We start from the raw sequence: 27,876 nt of genomic DNA, 5'->3' as shown, positions 1-27,876 counted from the left end.
CACCCATCCCAACACCAACTCCTGCATGCCAACACAAATCATGGGCACCATCACCTAAGCATGACCACTGCACTAACCCCCCCCCCGTACTACCCTCACAACACCTCCCTCAAGGGAATGCCTGCACTGGGGGACAAGGGCACCCATAACACGCACGCTATTGCACACACAGAAACAATAACCAAACTCTCTTACCCCATGCAGGACCCGAACGACAACACACCAGCCAGGAGGGTCCAGAAGTGTCCATCCCACCCCCGGAACAGGCCCACACTGAGGATAGCAGCTCTGTCGACAGTGAACCTGATGACCAGCCCGGACCATCGGGGACCTCTGGGCAGTCGGTTCCCCTCAGGCAGCCACAGGCCACACCAGACCCGACCCCCTCTGCCAACACCAGCACAGCTCCCACCCAGCGGGCCCATGCCTCTGTCTCTAGGACAGCTCAATCAGCGGTGTGTCCGCCACTACAGGGCACCCAGGCTAACCCAACACCCCAACAACAACAGGGACCTGGGGGCAGTGGTAGCGGGCACACCGTCCAGGGGACAGAGGCCGGGGGAAACCGGGCAGCTCGGAGTGCTGCTGTGCGACAGGGGGGGGAGGAAAGGCCCAGGGAACCCACTCTCCAAGAGGCCCTCACCACCATCATGGGGGCATACCACCACTCCCAAGAAACGATGGCGACGGTACTGGCCAGGTTCACTGAGATCCAGGCACAGCAGGAAGAACGCTACATGGGGTTCAGGGAGGAGCTGAGAATCATCGGGACCGCAATGGGGACCATCGTCCTGGCCCTCCACAGGATAGAGGACGCGTTGCGGGACCATGGTGCACCACACAGGGCCCCTGTCACTAGGCCGGACCAGGAACAGCCTACCACCTCCGCCGGCGCTAGTGGACAGGAGGTCCCAACACCTCGACAGCCCCCCAGAACCCCACCTCCTGCTGAAGAACAACCACCCCGTAAGAGGAGCCTGAGACCAAAAAAAAAGACAGAGTAGGATGTCAAAACCCCCGCCAGCAGGACCTACCCCCTCAAGTCTTCCCACTGTCCCACATTGCCACCCTGTCCAACCATGAACTGCCTATGCTCCATCCTTCCACAGGCAAAAGAACAATGCACCTGTGAGACTGAGAACTGGACTCTGCCATGGATATTCCTCCACCCCCACCCATTACCCTTAGAATCACATGTACCGATATCTAGCACTGTAAATAAATCACATTTTGCACACAAATCTGTTTTGAGTCATGCTGTATTATTAACAAATGTATTACATATTACTGTTCAATTTCTGTTCTGTCAATTAGTCATGACAACATACCAATGTCAATACGCTGTATTTCATGTGCGAACCAAGCAGAAGTCAGGTACTGAGTCAGACAGCACTGAGAAGGGAAGGGAAAGGCAAAAATTAATGAAAAACATCTGTGGGGAACTACAGAAAGTACAGATGCAGGAGGCTATAAGCAATTGTGAAATGGCGTGGGTGATTCTTACCTGGGTGTTACTGGAAATACTGTTGTATCACTCTGTCCCTATTGTCTGTGTCGTCCTCAGAGTCTTCCTCCTCTTCACTCTCCACAGGCTCCACGGCTTCTACAACACCACCATCTGGACCATCCTCCTGCAGGAAAGGCACCTGGCGTCGCAAAGCCAGGTTGTGGAGCATACAGCACGCCACGATGATATGGCACACCTTCTTTGGTGAGTACATTAGGGATCCACCTGTCATATGCAGGCACCTAAATCTGGCCTTCAGGAGCCCAAAGGTTCGCTCAATCACCCTCCTAGTACGCCCATGGGCCTCATTGTACCGTTCCTCTGCCCTGGTCCTGGGATTCCTCACTGGGGTCAATAGCCACGGCAAGTTGGGGTAACCAGAGTCACCTATTAGCCACACACGCTGTCTCTGTAGCTGGTCCATCACATAGGGAATGCTGCTATTTCGCATAACATACGCGTCATGCACTGACCCTGGGAACTTGGCATTTACATGGGAGATGTACTGGTCAGCCAAACAGACCACCTGGATATTCATTGAATGGTAATTCTTCCTGTTCCTGTACACCTGTTCATCGTCATTTGGGGGGACTAAAGCCACATGGGTTCCATCAATTGCACCAATGATGTTGGGGATGTGTCCAAGGGCATAGAAATCCGCTTTCACTGTAGGCAAATCACCCTCCTCTGGGAAAATGATGTAGCTCCGCATGAGTTTCATCAGGGCAGACAACACTCTGGATAAGATCTTGGAAAACATAGGCTGAGACATCCCAGATGACATGGCCACTGTTGTCTGGAATGAGCCAGTTGCAAAGAAATGGAGGACTGACAGAACCTGCACCAGAGGGGGAATTCCTGTGGGTTGGCGGATGGGGGACATCAGGGCTGGCTCCAGCTGGGTACACAGTTTATGGATGGAGGCACGGTCAAGTCGGTATCGTAGTATTATATGGCGTTCTTCCATTGTCGACAGGTCCACCAGCGGCCGGTTCACGCGAGGATTCCTCCTTCTCATCGCTAGTCCCAGCGGACGGTGCCTAGGAAGGAGAATATGGAGTACAGAGTCAATCCACTCACAGGTATGTACAACACAGCTTGCACAGTACAGGTAAATTTATGGTTTGATATGTTTGTATGTGTGCCATTGCAAGGCCTAGGCCTGTGTGACGCATTAGAAATTAAGCCATGTGGGCCCTTGAAATGGCCGATGCCTGACCTGTGAAGTGGGACAATGGGATGTGAGGTCACTGCGCTGGCGGGGCACACCGTGGCGGTAGGCGGTCGAAGACCGCTGTGCGAAGACGCATTGGTTAACATTGAAGCCTATGGGTTTCAGGAGCCAATGACGATGTGCGCCGGCGGTCGCGGGACGCACCGCCGCGGTACGCACCGCCGCGGGCGTGACCGACATTTTCTATCAGCTCAATCATTCGAGACCTGATCATCCACAGGAGAGGACCTATACTGCAAGTGCTGCTGTGAACTCGGTCTGGAAGTGACAATGGCTGCTGCTACTGGTGAAAGGGCCCCTGCCTTCAGTTCAGAAGAGTTGGAGAAGCTCGTGGACGGGGTCCTCCCCCAGTATGCGCAACTCTACGGTCCTCCAGACCAACAGGTGAGTACACTCAGTGCACATTGAATGGGTTATGCCTGTGTGGAGGGGGGGGATGTAAGTTGGTGGGGTGTGGAGGGAATGGGGAGTGCAACGCACGACAGATGAGAGAATGGGAACCATGACAAGGTTGGGGAGGGGGGGGCATATACTCCAAACATGCAGATATGTGACGGTTTCTCTTTCCCACCCTGTACATGTCAAACAGGTGAGCGCCCACCAGAAAATCGATATTTGGCGTGCCATCGCCGAGGAAGTCCGGAACTTGGGGGTCCACAAGAGACGGGGCACCCACTGCCGCAAGAGGTGGGAGGACATCCGCCGCGGAACGAGGAAGACCGCAGAAACACTGCTGGGGATGGCCTCCCGACCTAGGAGGGGTGCCAGTCGCACCATGACCCCCCTGATGTCCCGGATCCTGGCGGTGGCCTACCCTAATTTGGATGGGCGCTTGAGGACAGCACAGCAGACACAAGGGGGTGAGTATCCGCACATTCTCCCATCTGTATGCGCATTGGAGGCGTCTGGGGGGGGGAGGAGGGCTGTGGGTGACATTAGGCCCGGGCGCTCTCTGTAGTGTAGTCCGCTCCCTTAGGCATGGCCCTGTGCCCCCGCCCCCCACCTCTGTAGGGTGCCAAGTGCAGCTACCCATGCTCCAGCATCACCCATGTGCACGTGTGTTGTCCCTAGACCTGTTTGCCTAGTCAGAAGTACTGAGTAGTGTACCCCAAGTTCGCGACTTAGTGCACGAGGCACCTGTGTCTGTCCTCTCCGCAAAGGGTATTGCTAAGGCATGCACTCAACTTTGTTTAATTTCTCCCCCCACCCTAAATCTTTGTCTTCTTGTGTTTTAGCATCATCAGGCGGAGGAGATTTGGCGTCGGAGCAGGAGGGAGCTGCAGGTCACCAGGCCCCGGTGGGCACTGACACAGACACCGAGGGCACCAGTGATCCGGAGGGCGAGGGGAGCACCACAACGGGGGCCGGTGGAGACACCAGCGACACGGACACGTCCTCGTTTGGGAGCTCCCTAGCGGGGGTGGCACCATCTGTGCCCCCCGCAACAACAGGTACAGCCGCCACCCAGCGCACCAGCACCGCCCTCCCAGCAGCCCCTCAGTCTTCGCTCCGTGGCCGCTCGGCCAGGAAGGCGCGCGTCTCCTTCGCCCCAGGCACCTCAGCCCCTGCCTCTGTTACCCCTGCTGCCCTCAGTGCGGAGCTCATTGACCTGGTGAGGACGCTCATTGTTGGGCAGACTACCCTTCTGAATGCCATCCAGGGGGTGGAAAGGGAGGTGCATCGGAGCAATGCCTACTTGGAGGGCATTCATTCGGGTCAGGCTGCCCATCAACGAGCGTTCACTGCTCTGGCCTCAGCACTGACGGCAGCCATTGTCCCTGTCTCCAGTCTCCCTCTTCTATCTGCCTCCACCCTTTCTCTGTCTCCTGTACCTCAACCTATCCCATCCACACCATCAGACCAGCCTGCACACACCTCAACACCCAAGGCCAGCTCATCCAAACATAAGCACCACAGAAAACACAAGCATTCACCCAAGCAACACACAGATGCAGACATATCAACAGTCACTACCACCTCTGTGTCCCCGTCCTCCTCGTCTCCCTCCTCCCTCCCTGTGACGTCTACACTCACACCTGCATGCACCCCAACATCAGCCAGTTCTTCCACCACCAGCAAACCCTCCACTACAGTCCGCACACCTGCAGTCACCACCCCCACTGGCATTTACACGTCCCCTGTGTCCTCTCCCACTGTGTCTGTCACCCCCTCTTCCAAGACACATAAACGCAGGCAGACACCCAAACAACAGCCAACCACCTCACCACAGCCTACGTCCCAGTCACCTGCACCCAAGGACAGCACACCTGGCTCTCATACAACCACATCCTCTTCCTCCACTTCTCTCACCACTACTCCTACCCCTTACCTTGGTCCCAAGAAAAATTACCTCTCCAGTTTTGACCTCTTTCCCTCCCCCGACCCACCCCAAGGGCACCTCAGCCACCACCAGCCCAACTACTACAGTGCAAGTGGTGCATGGCATGTGGAGTCCACCCTTTGGCGGCAGTAACACTTCGGTGAGCAGCAAGGGGACAGCCAGCCCCCCCCCCAGGCAAGAGGACCCGGAAATTGAAGGGCCGCCGTGAGCGGACAGAGACGGCTGCCCCCAAGGAGGTGACTCCGGCCACTTCACCGGCCACAGCAGCCAGGGGAGGCAAGGGCCCGAGAGCCCCATCTATGGAGCGGAAGGACAGCAGGGCGGAGAGGACAACCACCAGGAGCGCGGAGCAGGAGGGCCCCACAAGCCCCATCCCGGCTGCAAGGGACGACACAAAGGGCCCAGGACTCACTCCCCGAAGGGGCCTGACACAGCACGGTCGGAGGGCGACTGAGCAGGGTGTCCAGGCCAGGTATGACTCCCTTGACATACTGCAAGAGCACCGCTGAAGAGGGCCCCGCCGTGAAGACAGGTACCGCTGAACAGGGCCCCGCCGTGAAGACAGGTACCGCTGAAGAGGGCCCCGCCGTGAAGACAGGTACCGCTGAACAGGGCCCCGCCATGAAGACAGGTACCGCTGAACAGGGCCCCGCCGTGCAGAAGAGCACCGCTGAAGAGGGCCCCGCCGTGAAGACAGGTACCGCTGAAGAGGGCCCCGCCGTGCAGAAGAGCACCGCTGAAGAGGGCCCCGCCGTGAAGACAGGTACCGCTGAACAGGGCCCGCCGTGAAGACAGGTACCGCTGAAGAGGGCCCCGCCGTGAAGACAGGTACCGCTGAACAGGGCCCCGCCGTGAAGACAGGTACCGCTGAACAGGTCCCCGCCGTGGAGACAGGTACCGCTGAACAGGGCCCCGCCGTGAAGACAGGTACCGCTGAAGAGGGCCCCGCCGTGAAGACAGGTACCGCTGAAGAGGGCCCCGCCGTGAAGACAGGTACCGCTGAACAGGGCCCCGCCGTGCAGAAGAGCACCGCTGAAGAGGGCCCCGCCGTGAAGACAGGTACCGCTGAAGAGGGCCCCGCCGTGCAGAAGAGCACCGCTGAAGAGGGCCCCTCCGTGAAGACAGGTACCGCTGAAGAGGGCCCCGCCGTGCAGAAGAGCACCGCTGAAGAGGGCCCCGCCGTGAAGACAGGTACCGCTGAACAGGGCCCCGCCGTGAAGACAGGTACCGCTGAAGAGGGCCCCGCCGTGAAGACAGGTACCGCTGAACAGGTCCCCGCCGTGGAGACAGGTACCGCTGAACAGGGCCCCGCCGTCTCAAGCACCGCTCCGCTGGGCCCTTCCTGTCAAGCACCGCTCCGCTGGGCCCCGCCGTCTCAAGCACCGCTCCGCTGGGCCCTTCCTGTCAAGCACCGCTCCGCTGGGCCCCGCCGTCTCAAGCACCGCTCCGCTGGGCCCTTCCTGTCAAGCACCGCTCCGCTGGACCCTTCCTGTCAAGCACCGCTCCGCTGGACATCGCCATGTCATGCACCGCTGCGCTGGGTCCCGCCGTCTCAGGCACTGTTTATGGTTCACTGTGCCCACCATGCCTCCTCCTTGACCAGTGGACTCTGTAATCCACCTGAGAGACTGTGGCTTTGCACTCCCCAGGATGGTACAGTGGGCAACCCATCCACTGTAGAGACATTGAGAGACTGTGGCTTTGCACTCCCCAGTATGGTCCAGTGGGCAACCCACCCACTGTAGAGACTTGAGAGACTGTGGCTTTGCACTCCCCAGGATGGTACAGTGGGCATGGTGGCTCCTCGTGGATCTGGCGTCGTGGACTCATGTGGCTGTGGTGGCCCCCCCTTCCCTTCCCCCTGAGGTGCCTGTAGTTTTGACATCGGATGCCCCTGCAGTGTTCTCTCCAAAGGACTCAGGTCCCCCTTTTGAGGGCTTTGCCCTTGTTTCGCAGAACCTTGGCCCACGGACATGTTAGATTTGTAGGATGTGCAGGTCTTGTTACTTCAGTGATACACTGATGTGTATATCTTTTTGGTTTTTGTAAATATTTTTCACGGTTGCTCAATTATTTCCAGGTGCTTTTTTTGAACATGAAAATTTATTCCAAATTTGGTTGTGTCATTGTATTTTTAAAGGGTCTTTGTGTGGTGTCACTGTGACTTCCTGCTCTGCATTGGTGTGTACATATTGGGGGGGTGGGGGGGTCGCATATGTGTATGCCCGTAACCTTTCTTCCTCCCCCCTCCCGTGTGTCGTAGGTGCAGTACTCACCGTTGACGTCTGCGCCGGAGTTCGTACTCGTGGTAGATGAGCAGGTAGACGAGAGCAGGTATGATGTTCAATTCGGGTTCCATGCTGTCCGGATTCCGCGTGGAGTGTCTCGAGGTGAGCGTTTTCCATTGGAAATGTCTGTTTCCGCCGTGTTTTTATCGGCGGTGCTCCCGCCCCGGAAAAGGTGGCGGATTGGTGGGTCGTGATAGGGTGGGCGGTACATTGTCTGCCGCCTGGCTGTTGGCGGTGACCGCTGCGCTGTTTGTTTGTTCCGCCGTGGCGGTCGGAGTGTTAATGCGGCGGGCTGTGCTGGCGGTTCCCGCCAGGGTCAGAATTGCATTTTTTTGACCGCCGGCCTGTTGGCGGGTTGGCCGCCGCTTTATCACCGACCGCCAGGGTCAGAATGACCCCCATAGAGCCTAACCCTTCCCAGGTACCTAACTCTTCCAGCTTGGTTAATTTATTTGTTATGTTCGGAATGTTAGTAATAGAGCTGTCAATCTGTTATTTACTTGCGGGATGTAAGTGCAGCATTCCCGAGCATGAATTACAGCACATTCCAACTTTCTTCACAAGGAGTAAATCCAAACCAAGCTGATTTTGAATATTCATAGCTCTCATAGCAAGCAGTTCTTTGTTTATAATGGTTAAGGCATCTTCTGTATTAATGACAAGTAGATCAACTAGAGTGAACAACTTTCTGATCTTTATATCTTTTAATGCTATTCCTATATGGGGTATAGGTGTTCCAAAAATATCACTAAGAATCTGAATAAAACCATGTCTACCCAGGGGTGGGTGGAATTTGTAATTCATTCAACTATAATGTGCAGCAATTTTTAAACATAGAGGGACTGATCCTTCTTCTAGCCCTGTTTAAGTACCACTGCATACCGCTTGGTGCCCTTACATAAGTATGTAAGGGCATATTTAAGTATGGGCACTGAGGGATATGCACTGATGTGGATACTTCTCCGTGCCCTTACATGAATATGTAAGGGTTTTGAGGGGTGGGCACTGCACTGCAGTGCAGCACATACCCCTTGTTGCCCTTACATATGTATGTAAGGGCATTGAGGGGTACGTACTGCACTGGAGTACCTTGCATACCCCTCAATGCCCTTCACATAAGCATGTAAGGTCACCAAGGGGTATCCACTGGAGTGAATACCCCTTGGTGCCCTTACATACTTATGTGAGAGGACTGAGGGGTATGCACTGCAGTGGAGTGGAGTGCAGTGCATGCCCCCCGATGCCCTTACATAAAGTATGTAAGGGCACCGAGGGGTATGTGCTGCAATGGAGTGCGGTGCATTACCCTCTGTGCTCTTACAAAAGTATGTAAGGGCACTGGAGTGGATACCCCTTGGTGCCCTTATTTATCTTTGTAAGGGCACCAAGGGGTATGCACTGCACTGCAATGCACACCCATAAGTGCTCTTACATGCTAACGTAAGGGCATCGAGGGGTATGCACTGCACATTGCAGTGCCCACTCTGCCCCCTCATGGAATTCCACAGAATGTTTATATAATTTTGCAGAACTCCGCAGAATGAAACTCTGCCAACTCCACCCCTAGTATGCTCCTCCTTATATATTGCTCATTTGGATAATCTAGCTTGTTAGTATGATACCTCCTAGGAAGAACTAGGGCTGAATAACAACTACCTGTCAATTTCTGGGGCAACTGTGAAAAAGCTGACTTACCACACAAATAATAGATACCCTTTATGCTTACTCCTAAATCGGAAAAAGTTTTTTCCTTATCTAGATAGCCATGCTCACATTCTCTCCATCTTAATTTCTCAACAATTTAATTTACCTCTGGCTGCCATACTACCCATAAAGATCCCTTCTTCATGATATAAATAATTAACCTTGGGGGTGGTTCCTTCAAAATCTCTTTGCCTTTCCCAATAAGATGTTCTGCATTTTCTTTACTTCTCCCTGTTCTTCATTTAACCTTATCCCCTCGTTCAATTCATCTACAAATACCTGCTCATAATTGTTAATTTTGCAGGTTACATCATGCATTCTGTGATTAATAATACTCATGTTAGTTATGGGGGTAAAGAATTTCATCATATACTCACACAGATCCTCTTATTCAAACCCTTTTTAAGAATGGGAAAACTTGTTTAGTAGCCCACAAATACCGATTCTTACCACTGTCAATCGGTACATTTTCTAATGGATTGTAAAAGTCATGATAAAATAGTTTCATTGAGTTCTGCTGGGAGAAAAGATTTAAGAAGACAGGGCATAAGAAAGAACGGGTCATGGGCAAATGAAAATACACTGCTCCTATAGTTCCTGTGGCTGGAAAATAGGAGAAGACAAAGGAATTTACTACTTCCATAACTTTTTCATATTCAGCTAACACTTGATGACATACATTATAACTATACACACTCTTGTGTTGTGGAACATGTGACATCTTACTCTTTTGTGGGGAAGGTCTAACTGCAGGCTCAAGAGTTGAGTTTATAGGAACATGAGGGATATTTCCTCCAAGGGAATAAACATCCAACAACCATCTAAACATAGAAACAGAAAGGCAACTGCCAGGCTTACAAGCAGAATTGCGCATCACTGCTGTGCCATGTTAACTTGAATTAGATCAAGGACATTTTAACTGATACTAGGTAGTCCTCTTGTTGCTACCCTGTGGCTGCTACCCTATTTCAAAAGCTACTAGGATTTTTTTTTTAATTCTGCGTCAGCCCGAAACCTTAATGGTCTATTGTGCCCTAACCATTACCCTATCTGCCTCACCATTTTTTAAATAATTGTTAGTGGCTCATTTTGAATAAGCTCTAAGTGGCTTGCCTTATTCTTCAGGGATGGAGCGTCAGTCAGGCAATCATCAGAGTTGAACTTGATTTTGGCAAGATACATTCAGTCTGGACCTAAGTACTTCCTATTGATCTTTCTCTCCTTTTGGTGGTTTGGTACTGACCAAGTCCAAGCTCTCATCCACACTGCCGGGTTGGTCAGCGTGCTCTAGTTCTGCTTCTAATTTATTATCTTCCGTAATTGTCTCTGGTCTCTTCTTAGCTGTCAGCAGTGTTTTAAGCAGTTCTAGTTGTAGGCCAGCTTTCCTCTGCTGAGCCTCTGTCCTTGAAGGTGCTTGTGCTCTCTGGTTCTGATGAGGCCAACTCACTCTCTGAGGTGGAGCTTCTTTGTCCTGCCCCGACTTCTAGTTTTTGCCGGCCTTGTTGTGATAGATTAGTTTCAGTCTTCCATGAGTTGTCACCCTCTGGGTGAGTGTGTATTCTCAATCCTGTGGTCGGTATTACAGTGGTCACTGAAATACTCTCATCAGCCTCTCGCACTTGATGTTGCTCATCTGATGGAGATTGTGGACCCTGCAACTGGTCTTCTTCATCTTCTGAAACCTTGAACACCTCAATCCTGGAACGACTTGAGGAATTAGTGGAGTTGGCTCCACTTCTTCCTCTTCATGCCTTACCCTCTTATATGGGAGACGTGTATCCAGTTCAATAGACCAGCACACTTAACAGCAGTTTTGGAGAACAGGATCAATTAGTATGGCCCTCTCCAACGTTCCTCCAAGCAAGACTTGTGGACATAGTTTTTCACGTGAACGCAATCACCAGGGTTCAGATCATGCCCTGGAGACCCTTAAACGGCTGGAGAAGCATCATCTACCTGATGAGAGATAGAACCCACCACATCAGACAACCGCTTGCAGTACTCGAGGACCAGGTCATCTGCGATATTCAAAGGAGCAGCTCGTGGAATGGAGGACATTTGTCCAGCTCTCCCCATCAGCACCTGATGAGAAAATCCGGTTCTCTTACAGGGGGTATTCTGAATGCTCACTAGCACCAAAGGAAGAGCGTCAGGCCATTTGAGCGACATCAAGGCACAGGCCTTAGCCAGTTTAGCTTTGATTGTCCTCTTTAGTCTCTCTACATTGCCTGATGCCTCAGGCCTGTAACTGCACTGAAATCTCTGGTCATCCCCTAAAGCTGGACACCAGGGCAAGACAGGCAACCCAATGCAGCCCAGGCAAATTTTGTCAAACCAGCCCCCATAGGATGCATATCGTGCAATCCTGCCCAATACAGTGGGACTTGAGGGAGGGAGTTCTTTCTCAAAAGAACATTTGGGAAACAATGGCAAAAATGGTGCATTCTGCAACACCTTTTTCTTTATATACTCAATTGTATTTGTTTTTAAAGCAAAGTAAGTAATGCACCAGTGCACCAGTATTCAATAATCTTTGTTGGGGCTCTTTAATGAGTCCCTCACCATCACTCTCTAACGGTGTCTTTCATCTCTCCATAGCCCCGCTCACACATCTATTTGATTGGTTTTATATAACCTCCCCTACCAGCGTAGGGTGTTGGAGCACTTTACATCACACACACATACAGAGACAATGAATCATACATGTTCATAGAAAATGTTACATAAGACAAAGGGGACTACAAGGTGTAGGATTCATGTGTCATCCATTCTGGTAGGCATTTTTTAAGAGGGCTTGGTCTAGGGAAGCATAAACTCAGGATTCAGAATGTAACACAGTGGTTACAGATGGCATTACTAATAAAAATGTATGTCTACCCAAACAAACTTTTTCAGCAAAATTAGGATAATCAAAGACTGGAAAAAATATAACTTCATAACCTTTACCATGCAGTTTGGATGCAGCTCTTCGATGGCAGTTCATAGCTCACTGTACTAGATTATGAGTGTAACTTATAAACTGCACAGAAACAAAAGGATTACTGTGACAAAATCAATAGCCCACTGAGCAATGCACATAAAATACACATTATTTGCAGCAGGCATATCAACACTCATGCTGCCTTAGATTAGCCAAAACTGCCACTAGCCAAAACTCTGATCTCTTTCCAGCAGGTACATTAATCATCAGAGTTATCTTGGTACTTTTATTGTTGCCTGAAAACTGTTGGCCATGCAAGGAAAACTGCAGTGCTTTTAAAACTTCTGCACTGCTACAAAACCATCCCCCAATAACAAAAGTGGTCCTCAAACTTCAGCATCCTGGGAAAACACCTGATGCCCAGTATTGCCAGAACGGCCTTGCTGGACACACCAACTGCATCACCCCACTCTTTAAGTGAGTTCCTTGATCCAATTTAAGATGAACTGGCATCCTGAAGTGCAGTATCAACACCAGAAGCAATTCTTTAGCAATTGTTAGGCTCTGACATCTTCATGTGGGATATGCTTCAACCCATCATAAAAACAAGTACACAACAACGAGAATATACTTCAGTTGGTGACATCGGAGCATCTATATGAAATTAATCTGGAGACAATTGAAGGGACCATCAGACTTCCCAATGTGGCTCATGGTCACCGCAACTCTTTTGCCAACATTTTGTATATGGGAGTTAACACAGTGCTGGCACATATTTTCTGCCATAGCTCTGAAGTGGAGGTTATGCCAATATAATCGAAAGGTGAACACCATTCCATCTCTGCCCACATGAGTTGGACCTTGCATATGCTGTACCACCACAGTCAGGAGGGAATCAGGACCGGCTTTCCCTCACTGGATACTCAAATGTCACTGGCATCCCTAACACATCCCATCTTTTCCCATTTGGCATTCTGTAGCTCTGTCACACCATGTTGCAGTTCCCTCAACTTATTAAATGTGTGTACAGTGTTTGGTAACATGTAAGATACAGTTTCCCCTTCTGCGTTACATGGTTCAACCAAATGAATGGTGCTGACTCAAGCACCCAGTATCGAGCAATTTCATCTGCATAACCATTTCTTCTCATGACAAAATCACTGCCACACTTGTATGCAGCACACTTCACCACAGCAATTTCCTTTGGCATTTGCAAAGCATACAACACATTTGAAACATACAGCACCTTCTAGATGGGGATACGCGCTGAGGTCAGCAGTCCTCCCTGTGACCATAGCTGTCTATAGTTGTGCACAACTCCAAAGCCATACTGGCTGTCAGTGTAAATAGTGACTCGTGAGCCTTCTGAAGTACAGTAGGCTCTGGTAAGGGCAAGCAGTTCCTTGTGCAGACGTTACATGGCACAAGCAAGATGCTTCCATAACTCCTCTCAGTGTACATACAGCATAAGTGTCTCTCAAAACACCACATTGGTCTCTCAACAAGACCCATCAACAAAGAGGGTACGTCAGATTCAGGAAGGAGTACTTCCATTATATCAGGTTTGGTTTTGTGCATAACGCTGTACTACTAACACAAGCATGGACAAATTCATCCTCATCATCTCCCTCAGAATTTCCTAGCAGGGAAGCAGGGTTTAGTGTATTACATCTCTGAATGGCAACATTCTCCATGCCAAAACGACGCTCTCATAGCAGGTCAAGCGGCTATTCATCAAGTATTCAGTTCTGGTACAGGTCATAAGGATCTCAATAGAGTGAAGTACCATTACAGTTAAGGGGTAGCCCATCAATGCTAAGGGTCACTGCTGCAACCTCTTTCCAACAACCAGGCAATGCTGCTACCTTTGGGTCAAGAGTAGCTGAAAAGTACCCAGTGGGCTGCTGAGTCTCCCCATGGGCTTGTGTGTGTTTACAGACAGAGCACACCCATATATTTCCTAACAAAAGAGCAGAAATTCTTTTGTATAGTACGGCATGCCAAGAATAGGTGTGCTACAAAGCAGATTTCGGAGTTTCTGGGATGTCTCTATGTTTTTGTCATCCTTTGGTACTGAGTCATTGACATCAGTGTGTGTCAGCCTCAGTAAAGACTTTGCCACCAAGGAAAGGTTCAGGATCCATTGTCAGGAGTAGTTCACCATGCCCAAAAAACATTTTCAGTTCTCTCTGGGTGGCTGAGAACTTCACCTTAAGGACTGTCTCTATGCACTCATGGGACACTCACCTCACTCCCTTCTCTCTCAGATGTCCCAGGTACATGACTTCCATTCTCACAATATTGTAATTTTTCAGGATAAACCCTAGCCCATATTTTTACTTTTTGAGTGCTGCATTTGCGTAATTTTTTTATGCAAAAGCGGCGCAAGCTTGCAAAAGCAGCGCTAAAAAAGTATAAATATGGGACCTTGTGCCCATTCTTAGTCAATGGTTGAGCACAGCAAACATGTTTTATTTGCAAGCTTCCCTTGTCATCAAGGCAATCAGGAAAGCTTCGAATTAATGTATAAAAGTTGAACTACATGCTAGCTGCAGAGACGCTGGGTTCTTTTTAATTATCTGATTAAAATGAGATGGCTTTCTGTAAACCCTATTGGAGCATAACACTGCACAAATGTCTTTTCTTGGAACCGGATCATAAACTGGCTCTCCTCCTGTAACGAAACAGAGAAGAAGGCTGGACAAAGGTCAATGACCCTGAACCACTCAGCCTCTGGAGGAATTTAGAGCAGAATCACAGCAAGGTTCGGTACTACAGAATATCATGGAATGACAATTTTGGTTAATCTTTCGAAGGTCTTGGACAATCTTCCACTTTTTGTTTGTCTTCTGTAAGGTCATGACTGGGCAGTGACATGGAGTTCCAATACGTTCCTTCAAGATGGCTTGTGCTATCATGCTCTAAATGATAGGGGTAATTCCTATGATAGATTTTGGGGTCATTTTATAAGGGCGAGTCTGAGGGGAACCAAATTGGGCCTGATGGTGATCTATAGGGAATTAGTGCCTGTAATCAGCTCAATTTCTCTCCCCGTATATCCCAGACACCTTCCTTAACTGTATCCTTCATATTCACTGGTAAATCCTCCTTTGTAATGACTGGGTATAACCTGACAGAAGATTCTGGGGACTGCAATTTAAATATGGCGTTGGCTGCTTGGGTTTCAATTCTGACCCTATTCTGTGTGCAATTACTCACGCAATTGATGAGCATGTAGAGGAGATTGTGACCAAGCAAGTGCACTGGGCTAGAATCACAAATCACAAACTGGTGTTGATCTCTATTGTTTCCTATTGTTACTGGAATGTGGGCAATATATATATGCATATATATATATATATATATATATATATATATATATATATAGGTGTTTATATATATATATATATATATATATGTGGGTGTATATATATATATATATATATATATATATATATATATATATATATATATATATATATATATATATATATATATATATATATATATATATATATATATATATATATATATATATATATATATATATATATATATATATAAAATAGTTTATTTGGTCATCGAAGACCATCAAAGTGCAAATAACATACAGAGAAAAAGGGCTGAAAGAGGGTGGGCCCAGCCCAGCCTCTGCCAGCCGATGACAGGCGAAGACGGGCCCAGTCTTGACCCGGTCTTTGCCCGAGAATGCGCGCGAACGTGCATCCCGCGTCGCAGGTGTGTGCCTGCGTTTTATAGTGTCTCCTGATGCTCTTGGCAGCAGCACAGCCCTCCTGCTGCTCTGCAAGCTGCGAAATGTAGGCAGGTTCGGGCTCCCCCTAGAAGTTCAAAGTGAGTGCGTCCTGTGCCGAAGGTGTGTGCCTGCTGTTTATAGCTGCTCCTGACGCTCTTGGTGGCAGCACGGACCTCCTGCCGCTCTGCCAGCTGGGAAATGTAGGCGAGTTCGGGCTCCCCCTGAGAGTTCGAAGTCAGCATGTCCCGCGCCGCGGTTGTGTGCCTGCTGTTTATAGTGTCTCCTGGCACTCTTGGTGGCAGCACGGCACTCCTGTCGCTCTGCCTGCTGGGAAATATAGGCAAGTTCAGGCTCCCCCCTGGGAGTTCAAAGTCAGCGTGTCCTGCGCCGCAGTGTGTAACTGCTGTTTATAGTGTCTCCTGATGCTCTTGGTGGCAGCACGGCCCTCCTGACACTCTGCCTGCTGGGAAATGTAGGCAAGTTCAGGTTCCCCCTGGGAGTTCAAAGTCAGCACGTCCCGCACCGCGGGTGTGTGCCTGCTGTTTATAACATCTCCTGACGCTTTTGGCCCCCCTGGGAGTTTGAAGTCAGCGTGTGGGCAGTAATTTAGTTGGTACTTTATTGATTTTTTAAGCCTATAACTTGGACTTCTTTTATCGAGAGGGGTAGATTGGGCTCCTCAACTCTTCTAACCATTGAGCGAGTGGCTCCTGTGTCTATAAGGAAAGATATGGGATGTCCATTAACATCTTTGTCCACATACAATCTACTCTAGTCCAGTTCCAGGGCCACATCAACTGCGCACTCTTCCTCCCACCTGAGACACCATCATTGGTCTTGGTTGAAACCTCTGGGAGTCTCAAACATAATGAGGAGTGGGCCAACTTGCAACACCATTGGATTTTGGGGTGTTTCAGTTGGGACTTTAGAATGAATCCCTGCATCTGCATTGGATTGAAAGAATTTGGCAATGCACCAGATTTTGGAAATTTCAGGCAGCCATAGGGGGGTCTAGATATTAGGGGAAGCTCTCCTTGTCCTGTTGGACTCACACCTTGGGGATTTGCCATGATTCTGTTTGGATTGTAATTGAACTCCTGATTGCAGTGCTTCCAATGCCCCTACTTACTACAGATGTGACATGAGGTAACCTTCTTTAAGGCACATAAACTGGTCCTTGATATATTACCTCGACATCACCGCATTCTTGGGACATTCCCACTGTAGTTTAGGGAGACTCCTTGCATTGCCATCCCATAACTGGGGACTAACTTGAGTCTTTGGAGTAGAACTTTAAGTCACTTAACCCTTCCATTCTGCAACAGCTGAGTTTGGACCATCATGAATTTCAGCCCATTCCACTTTGCCTCTAACATGTCACTTGCAGTATTTTGTGTACTGTAAGATCTCGTCAACTGGTTAGCTATGCCAGCAAATTACACCTTACATGATTTTGTAGCTAATCTTAGACTTAGTCCCGGTACAAAGAATGCAAGAAACCCTCCCATGTTGTCTCCTAGTGGGTCATTCAGTCCACTGTGCTCGCTGTACACCTGAAAATCTTGAACCAATTCATCTACTTTTGGGGAACCTTCATTTTTAAATGTTTTATAACATATTTGGCATTGACGATGGGTAAAGGAGCATTTATCCCTGCCACCTGAGGAGCGTGTTGGCAAATCAAATGCCCTTTTATGCTCTGCCCACAGATCCTTTGGGACAACAACTTCAAATAATACATCCAAATCTCTCAGCTTCAGAAGGATTTTTGTTTAAATAGAAAAGGTCTTATTCTGACCATGGGACAAGTACATATGCTCTCACCTGTACTTCCCGCAAGGGGTACTCCTTTGTCGCTTCTCCTGCAGCTCCTTCAACTCCTTCTCTAGATCTCTCTCCTTTTTCTTCCCCTTAACGTTCTCTTTCTGGGAGCACAATTCTCTGAACTTATCATTATCACACCATTCCCTAATGTTCTCAAACAATTACGTCATGTGTGTCCTCAGCGCCCTCAGCTTTAAAAACCCTATCTCCTTCTCACCCATTACTATCCTTCCATTCTTCCCCAACAGCTTTCCCTGAGTTATATTGATCCCGCATTCATTTGCCACCCTCTCCATCCTTGCATTCGCTTCTCTTGCTACTATTGCTGAACCCCATGGGTTTCTTAGAGACCAGGGGTCAAAGTATTTAATAAAAAGAACAACGGTCTCTCAAATGAAACTGTAAGAGTCAATGTACCATAAAAACACAGGGGAGTCTATTATTAATTTACAAATGTAAAATGTTTACACATTTATTTCAATTTAAGTCAATGTAGTGGGGAAACAAAAACCACAGAAAGAATACCATTCATGATGCAGGCATCAGAGTTAAAATACTCAGGCATTATGTATGTGGCAAAAATTATAGATCCCTTAGTCCAATGCTGGGCTCATCATCAGGACATAGATTTTATGCCTCAGGTGAGGGAGTTACGGAATACATAACCCAATGCCTGCTTAGGTAGAATACAGAAGAAAAGAAAGAAAGACAGAACTGGAAGGGACAAAGGGGAGATAAGAAGAAGAGAGAGGGAGACTTGCATTAATAGCATACCATTTTAAGTACAGAATCAGTCTTAGGTGCACACCATGCCAACCAGTGTCTAGTGCTTAGAATACAGCATGCAAATGATTGAGTTTATTTCTTGTAGAGGTACTACTGCTGCTCCTCCAGGCCTCGGTGGTGAGTCATGAGATATACATGAGATACATTGGCGTGGCATGGTGCTAACAAGTGCCTCAGTCCAGGTGAATGATTGTTGCACTTGATGAAGGCAGGGTGTCTAAGGCTATAGGTGTGGGAATCTGACCAAAAGATGGAGCGGGGCTTCTGAATAACTTAGGGGTAAGCAGAACTCTGTGGAGGATTCTGCAGCTGTCCTAACCTTAGTTATTGCTGATGCTTGGGGCAGCGGCTATTGCATTGTATGGAGATGGTCTTACACTGAGGAGTTTGTCTATAAAGGCATCTTCCTCTTCACTATCAGTGTCTGATTCTCTATTACGTATCTCTTTTCTCTTTTCTTTGCTTTCTGTTAGGGGATAGGCTCCTATAGTCTCAATGAACTCCTCCTTCCATTTCCTCTGTCTTTCTTTGTCCTGTTCTTTTCTCCATGAATAAGCAGTACTCTGGATTTTTTATTCTAATTTCCTTCTTTTGAATTTGCTTGCCATTTGCTCCCAAAAATGTGGGCATTTAAATTATGTGGGTTTGGGCTGTGGCTCTAAGTCATACCTTCTTATTCATACATTTTCTTTTCAAGGGATGTGGAAAGTCCAGGTAAGGGGGAATCAAAGTTCCCCTTCTTTAGAAGTGTTTGTGCCATTGGCTGAGAAACATGCACATGCTTAACCCTTTCATTGCAGCTATTTCCCTAGCTGTGGTAACTTCTGGAGGAAACTTCTCCTCTTTACTGAAATCCCTCTCCATTTTTGACAATAGCTTTCCCATTTTAACTAAGTCCCAAACACTCCCTTCTTCAGTCTCTCACTCACTCCCCACCAACAACCTCACATTTACAGCTTCTGGACTTTGAATATGTTGAAAAACTTTTTTCCCTACTTACAGAGGGAGTGAAGAGTAATAGTCATCTTGGCACTGATAATATCTAAATTGGATTACCATTACTGTAATGCCTTGTTGCTCCATCTGGACAATTTTTCTCTTAAGAAGCTTCAGTTAATCCAAAACACTGCCGCTCGTTTCATAATAGATCTCCCTCGCTCGGCGTCTGCCAGTAGTAGTCTGAAACAATTACACTGGCTACCAGTTGCAAAGCACATCAAATTTAAAAACGTATGTTTAACTTATAAGTCCGTGGATGGAGGTGGATCCGAATATTTATCCTCGAGACTGCATTGCTATAGACAACTCAGATCTACAGGAGCTTTTGTGATCCAGGTTCCTCGTACTCATAGGGCGGGATGGGGTGACAAAGCTTTTACGGTAACTGCTGCCAACTACTGGAACTCTCTCCCGGTGTCCATAAGGAAGGAACAAAATGTCCTGACCTTCAGGAGGTTGGTAAAAACCTGTCTCTTCCCTCGCTAATCTTTTCTTGTATTGATCCCTTCTTGGCCTACAGTTACTTACTCGTCTCATACTCAGCGCTTCGATGCTACGGCCGGAATGTGCTTTATAAATACCAAATACAAATAAAAATACAAATACACAATCTATTCACCAATACCGGTGATTCCCTGTCAAAGGTCACCCTATCGCAGTGTGGCCACAGCATTCGCCATCAAATCCTTGCACAACATCTTAATGACACAATGTTTCAATACCACCAGACCACTTCTGAGCCACTTTACTAACTTTTTACCATTTGCCTGCTTCCACTAAACAAGAAATTTCTACACCAATAGGAAAACTACTTTCATTCAACAGTGACCCGTCAACCTGCGAATGTCACAATACATAGTGCGTCTGCTTTCATGCACTAAGGTACAAACAGTCACCAAGCTCAGTTAATATACTCATGTAAGGAGCGATCATGTCCCTATCCTGGTGTAACTGATAGTGCCTCACAGTATCTCACAGAGCACGCAAGTTCAAGGATCCAATGTTCTAATATGAATTACCTCTCCTTAATTCTATAATATATATAAATAATCACATACCCATCAACTTGAAAAGTCGAAGAACATCATCATAAATACAATACAAAATTGCTCCTGCAAGGCGAACAATCAAAGCCACATAACAGTTGCTCTCAAAACCCATTCACTGAATTCCAACACAATGCAATTCATCTCCCAAAATGTGCTGATAAGCAACTTATTAATTTTCGCATGTCTGCAATTCCTATGGATACTCATGTCATTCTCTCGCAGTCTCCTCGCCCTTTCAGAACATTGGATCAGGTTGGGGCTGGGTCAATTTAAATCTAAGGGAAAACCTTCCAGGACCATAAGGGTACTGTACTTGGTTCTATAGCCAATTAGATGGTCAATTTCAAGTCAGCTTCAATCAGAACCATCACCTCTGATACCAGATCTTTTGGTATGCAAAAATATCTCAAGTTCAGCTCATTGAGCCTGCCAACGGCTAGGACTGGGAGGGGTGTAGTCCCTATATGGACTTTGGTGCTCCCCGATTTGATCTGTCTCTAGGACAAGTGGGTTGATTTCAATAACAGAAACTGTACCATTCTTATAAGAATGAGAGACAAAGGTTGTCGTTTGAAAGCTTTATGTAAAGAATTAGTAAGCAAATACATGAAGGATGCTGTGAGAAATTGAGTTTTTGGTTGACTGGGGTGTGATCCCTGTCGGGGTAAGGCACAATCAAATCCCCAAACTAACCTGTGCTCACCCTCTGGTAGCTTGGCACAGAGCAGTCAAGATTAACTTGAAGGCAATGCGTAAATTATTTGTGCAACACTTCAAACAGTAAAACAATGAAAACCCCACACAAAATGGATCCCACACTAGGTTAGAGAAATATAACTTAATTTAATAAATAAAACAAGTCGATAATGGCAAAAATGTAATCATCAAAACTTGAGGTATGAATTTTTAAAGAATAAAATGTAGAATGGCGCTTAGAAGCAAAAACCACCAACCAAGGATATCTTGTCACGCCGGGTGATGACAAAGTCAAAAGTTCAGGACGACCGTGATGGAGTGCAGGCCAGCAAGACAAACCCAGTTAGGCCTGCTGAACAAAAGTACATCAACTTTGAGGATACCATCGACGGGGCTTGCCATGTGAAGGCCTGTGTCAGGGATGCGTTGCCCCCCTAAGGTGATGCGCCATTCAGATGAGGGGTGAAGCTGCAATGCAGAGCTCTAGATTTGTCGTTGAGGTTGCCATAGGCAAGGAATGGGAGGATCTGCTCCAAGGAAGCTTCACACAGCAGTGGTTCCGAAGGCGATGAGTCGAACCCAAGATGTGGTATCTGGTGATGATACGATCCTTCTGTCCCCGGTCCAATCCACACAGCAGCAGCGATGCGCCGGTTCTGCTTGAGGATGTGCCGTTCAGCCAAGGGGATACATCAGTTCTACTTGGAGATGCACCGCTCAGCAGAGAAAATGCATTGGTTCTGTTGGGAAGCACCTTAAGCCCACTTACAAGAGTCCAGGACTGGGATGGCACCATGTGGTAGGGTAGATTCACAGGTGGCAGAGTCCAGGTGCAGAAGCAGGGTGGTTAGAAGTCTTTTGTGTCCCTAAGATTTCGGATCAGGAAGCCAGTATACTAGCCTTTGGAGTCACTTTGGGTTGGAGAGATGCAAGTCCAGTCCTTCTCATTCCCAGGCAAGAGGGCAGCAGGCACAGGTCAGTACAGCAAAGCAGAAGCCCAGTGGAGCATAGTCCCACCGAGTAGCAGTGCATCAGTCCTTCATCCTGGCAAAGTATCCACAGGTCCAGAGTGTACTGAAGTGGTGGAGTCTGGGGTCCAGTTCTCATGTCCACTGGTGCCTTTGATGTGAGGGGGACTTCAAAGACATGCCTCCAAAGTGCACAGATGTCCTGCCCTTACTGCCTTGGCTCCAAACACACCACAGGGGTATGCAGCCCTTTGTGTGTGGACAGGACACAGCCCATTCAAGTGTAAGTGTGGCTGTGTCCCGCACCTCCAACCCTCCCTCCCATCCTGCCTTGGATGGCACACCAAGGCCCATCAAGTCACACCTAAGCTCCCATTGTGTGTGGCTTTCTAGGGGGACTACACAAAGCCCAGTTGTCACCCACCCAGACAGGCCTCAGGCACTAAATGATTTAGGCAACAAAATGCCAAATTTCTTAAAGTGGCATTTTAAGAATTGCAATTTAAAACCAACTTTACCATAAATTGTGATTCGAGAGACACCACACTTGGGGGGTTATCTCTTCACATTTAGAAATTACACCTATAAGGTTTAATAAGGTAACTCCAATGTTATCCAATGTGAGAGGTAGGCCTTGCAGTAGTGAAAAACAAATTCAAGAGTTTTTCACTACTAGGATATGTAAAACGTAAATGTACATGTCCAACCTTTTAAATACACTGCACCATGCCCTTGGGTCTGTCTGGGGCCTACCTTGGGGCGGTTTATATGTATTGAAAAGGAAAGTTTGGGCATGGCAAAAGCCTTACTTTGCCAGGTCTACATGGCAGTTTAGAACTGCATACACAGGCTCTGCAGTGGCAGGCTTGAGACTTGTTTAAAGGGCTACTTAGTGATGGCATAATCCGTGTTGCAGATCCACTGGTAGCATGTAATTTACAGACCTGGGCACAATTAGTGCACTGTATTAGAGACTTATAATTAAATAAAATATGCCATTTGGGTATATCCCAAGGTTACCATGTTTTAGGGAAAAAGTACAAGCACTTTAGCACTGGTTAGAAGTGGTAAAGTGCACAGAGTTATAATGCCAGCAAAAAAAAGTCAGCAAAAACATGCGTAATGAAGGCAAAAAAGTTAGGGGGAAACTACACCAAGGCTACAAGGTCTATCACATGCCATAAGTAAGTTTAGCAGCAAGCATACAGATCATAGGTTTAAAGAAAGAACTCAGTACAGAGCTTCATGAAATCCGACATAGATGTGCATTCTAATTGGGTGAACAAGTGGTTGCAGGGTACAGAAAATGTATGCCCTTTTATAGGACTTCAGACAAAGACTCTCATACCATACATTCTACACAAGTACACGGTTCTCAGGATTCACATCAATAGTGGCCAAGCAAAAAGAAACACCTTGCTACAGAATACATGTGAAGATTTTCTCATAGTAATAATACATTGGATTTTCAGACATTCTCACAGTATACGTTTGGGCATTTCAATTAACCCATTGTATTTCATTATTCTGGGACAGATGAAATGTCTTTGGTCAGATACAGTGTTAGAAGGTCTCTGAGAACGCTGTTGTGTTCACAAGTGTGAATTTGGTGATTCCTTGTTTAGAAGAAGAACCGCAGTATTCATCAGGTGGAAAGTTGTGCTGAAGGTGCAAGATGGAGACAGTGTAAACATAACCTAGGTTAGCATACGTTTTGCATATTTGCATTCAAAGCAAGAAATTAAGGAGACACGCTCACACAAGCTTAAATGTCGTTTACTTGGTGCCTCTTTAGCCCATCTTTGCTGACTCTGTGGCTCCCTCCTTGTCAATCACATTTTGGGTAGGTATCCACCTGCACCCCACCCCATGCAGGTTACGAAGACCCCACCTATTCATAGGTGTTTGCCATTCTGCAGCCTCCTTGAAACTATTGCGATATACTGAATACAATAATTTTCTAGGCTCTCGCGGACCCCCTGAGAAGGCTTCGCGGACCCCCAGGGGTCCCCGGACCACAGGTTGGGAACCACTGTTCTAATGTTTCTAAACTAATGCTGTTGACTTCATAACAAGTAACTAACGACATTTAAACCAAATAGTAAATAATTTCAAAATTAGAAAATCGATTGTAACCTTTTGGCAAACTAAGTTTAATCTTTTCCATCAAAGTTAAACGAAGTCGGAAAACTTTCTTCTTCACAAAGATGGGCTACTTTCATCAGATTTGCTGATGTAGAGTACCTGCTTACTGCAGTGATTTTAAGCCAAACGTTGTTCAACCCAGAAGACTTGGACATCATGCTGCTGAAAACATCAAACATGAGGTATTGGTTTGATAGAGGGTCAGCGCAGGGCGTGAGTTGGGGCTAAGAGTTCTGGAAAGGGGTCATTGTCTGGAGGTGGGGCAAATGTTCTTCCATCCAATGACTGCCAGGAATGGAACGTGGCTCTGGGCGGGGTAGGGTTTTCCAAGGGAAGACCGCTGCCAAGTGTAACTGTCCACCCGCTGCTCATTGTCACTCTAAATCACTATGATAAAAGCATAGAATACCATACCTGCAAACTCCAGAAGAATATGATTTTGGTTGATTAAAGGGCACTTACCACAGATCTGGCAGGTTGGATGGGTATCAATAGCATGAAAGATCATGCCTGAAATATTTCTGGGCCAGTACCGAACGAGCTCCTATGGTACACATTTCCCACGCCTATACTAGAAAGAAGCAGGAAATAAACTGCCCTCGTCTTGTCACATAATATCTTTACAATTATCTTTTTGTTTTGGGGATTCAACCTCGATTTGTATTCAAATGTGAAAAAAACGTAAGATTATATGATTTTCATTCCTCAGATGAATTTGGTACCTATTATGTTTTGTTATGAAGCTCCATCAGGGGGAGCTTGCTGAAAGGAAGTAAGGATGCCACAGGCTCTAGGTACTGATGCTGCTAAACCCCTTAACAAGCAAGGTGATTTACAGAGGTTCCAGTAGTTGGTAACCCAGCTCATATTTCAGAAGAAGAAAGTCCTTCAAACTGTGATGTGCCTGAGAGCGATATCTATCTATCTATCTATCTATCTATCTATCTATCTATCTATCTATCTATCTATCTATCTATCTATCTATCTATCTATCTATCTATCTATCTATCTATCTATCTATCTATCTATCTAATCTGTCTATCTAATCTGCCTGTCTGTCTGATGTCTAATTATCTGGATATCTACAGCTCTGATTTTGTCCATCACTTCGCCCTACCTAGTTTTAGAAGTCTCGTAATAGCTGCCACTACAAAAATTATATATCTTTAAAAAAATAGGTGTTAACATTTTATGTTTTTTGTCTTCCAGCGTTCTCGGTGCAGCGGATTCTATCACTTTCAGCCACCTTAAATGCAACTTTTAAACATAACTGTGTATGGATTGAGGTGTGTGAGAGAGCTCTGTGCACTGTTAGTTGGGTGGAAGCCAGCTCAGCACGCCATAGGTAGAATGCAACATAGCTGTGTGCATTGTGAGGTGAGAGACAGCTCTATGTTCCCCATGAAGTAAGTGAAATAAGGTTCTGCACTGTGAGATGAGGGAGACAGAACTCTGCACCCTGTGAGATAGATGAGGGAAGGAGCTTTGCACATTGTGAAGTGCGTAAAAGAAAGCTTTTGCACACGTGAATGAAAGAGAACTCTTCACTATGCGAGGTAAGTAAGCCCGAGCTCTGCACACTGTGATGTGAGACAGAGCCTTGCACACTCTGAAGTGTGGGAAAAAAAAGCTCTGCACAACGTGAGTTGATTTAAGGAAAACTCTGCACACTATGAGGTGAGTGAGTCAGAGCTATGCACACCATGATTTGAATTAAAGAGAGCTCAGCACACTTAGGAAAGTGAGACAGAGCTCACACATTGACAGGCCCTGTTTAATTACCTCATGCTCCTGAGGCAGGCTGTCAGTTGGCAGGCTGTTAATTGATATCTACAGAGATAATCTTGTTTTGTTAGAAGCTAATTAAAAAATTCAATACTCTGTTTGACTACAATATGGGATTCATTATATATTAATTGGCTGCTTAATTTTAGGTTAATTAGAGAGATGCCACATTTGTCTCTGGCATGGTTTATTGTGGAACAGAAAGTCGAGCATATAGGACAACTCAGCCATTCTCAAAAGCCCTAGAATACTAAGCCATTCATGGATTTTTATAAAAACGCAGCTCTGCTGGGCATTCCTGTACGTTTCATGGTCTCCCGGCCCTCTTCCAAAACCCTTGCCACTCCATGAACATCAAACACTTCTCCACAACCGTTGCAATCCCATAATGAATCTCCACAGCCCCTCCTACTAAATAGCAATCCGTACATTATTTGCACCCCTACTGCTTTTCAGTGGGCACTGACCCATTACCGACAGCTCCAGCTTTTCTGTAAACAAGCAACCATTCTCTACAACCTTTGGTATTTAATGAGGATTCTCTACAGCCACTGCTGTTCAATGAACACTCAGCTATACGTCACGAACCCTGTTGTTCAATGAATACTCAGCTATACGTCACGAACCCTGTTATTCAATGAATACTCAGCTATACGTCACGAACCCTGTTATTCAATGAACACTCAGCTGTGCGCCACAGACCCTGCTATTCAATGAACGCTCAGCTACACGCCACAAACCCTACTATTCAATGATCACTCAGCTATTCTCCACAAACCCCAATATTCAATGAACACTCAGTTATTCTCCACAGCCCATCCTATTCAATGAACACTCAGCTATTCTCCACAGCCCATGCTAATCAGTGAACACTCAGCTGTTCTTCCCAGCCCTTCTATCTAATCAAAGAACACACAGCCCTTCCCCACAGCCCCTGATGTTCATTAAAGGGGCAGCCATTCTTTACAGCTTTGCTACCTAATAAATATTCTCAACAATCCCTCATATTTAATGGATACCTGGACATTCTCCACAGACCCTGCTTCTTGATGAACACTCGACCATCTTCCACAGCCCCTACTCTTCAATGAGTAGATAACCATTTTCTGCAGCCTCTGCTATTCAAAGACACAGCCCTTGCTAGTCATTAAACTGATAGCTAATCTTCACAGCCCTTGCTACCTAAAGATTCTCCACAGCCCTTGCTATTCATCAAACTGATAGCTAATCTTCATAGCCCTTGCTACCTAAAGATTCTCCACAGCCCTTCCTATTCATTAAACTGATAGCTAATCTTCACAGCCCTTGCTACCTAAAGATTCTCCACAGCCCTTCCTATTCATTAAACTGATAGCTAATCTTCACAGCCCTTGCTACCAAAAGATTATCCACAGACCTTGCTATTGAAAGATCACAAAGCCATTCTCCTCAGGCCCTGTTATATATGAACAGACATTCTTTACATCCCATTGTAAATAATGACGCATCAGCTATTCTCCACACATTCTGGTAATACTCTCCAGATTCCCTGCAATCATGGAACATTCAGTCCTCTCCACCAACCCTACAACTACACCTCTTACCCTCTATTCCCAATCTCTGACATTCAATTAATATTTAGACTAGGGCACAAGTACAGAAATTCCTTAAAATGCTGATTTGTTTATTCGAATCAACAATGGAAGGCAACATTGACTGATTTTGGACTCTGGGAGAGCAGTGCAGTGGGGTTCCATATATGTAAATTAATCCTTGTGGACTTAATCAGACTACACCACCTCTGTTAAACTACAGCAGGAAGACTTACCTATGCTAATGACATGGCAGTAACCCTGTTAGTCCTTTTACCTTGTCAGACTCCATTTGAATTTCTCTG

Source organism: Pleurodeles waltl, chromosome 6 (assembly GCF_031143425.1).
Source record: "Pleurodeles waltl isolate 20211129_DDA chromosome 6, aPleWal1.hap1.20221129, whole genome shotgun sequence".
NCBI classification, from domain to species: domain Eukaryota; kingdom Metazoa; phylum Chordata; class Amphibia; order Caudata; family Salamandridae; genus Pleurodeles; species Pleurodeles waltl.
The sequence above is the reverse complement of the archived record's forward strand: the minus strand, read 5'-3'. Positions refer to the sequence as shown.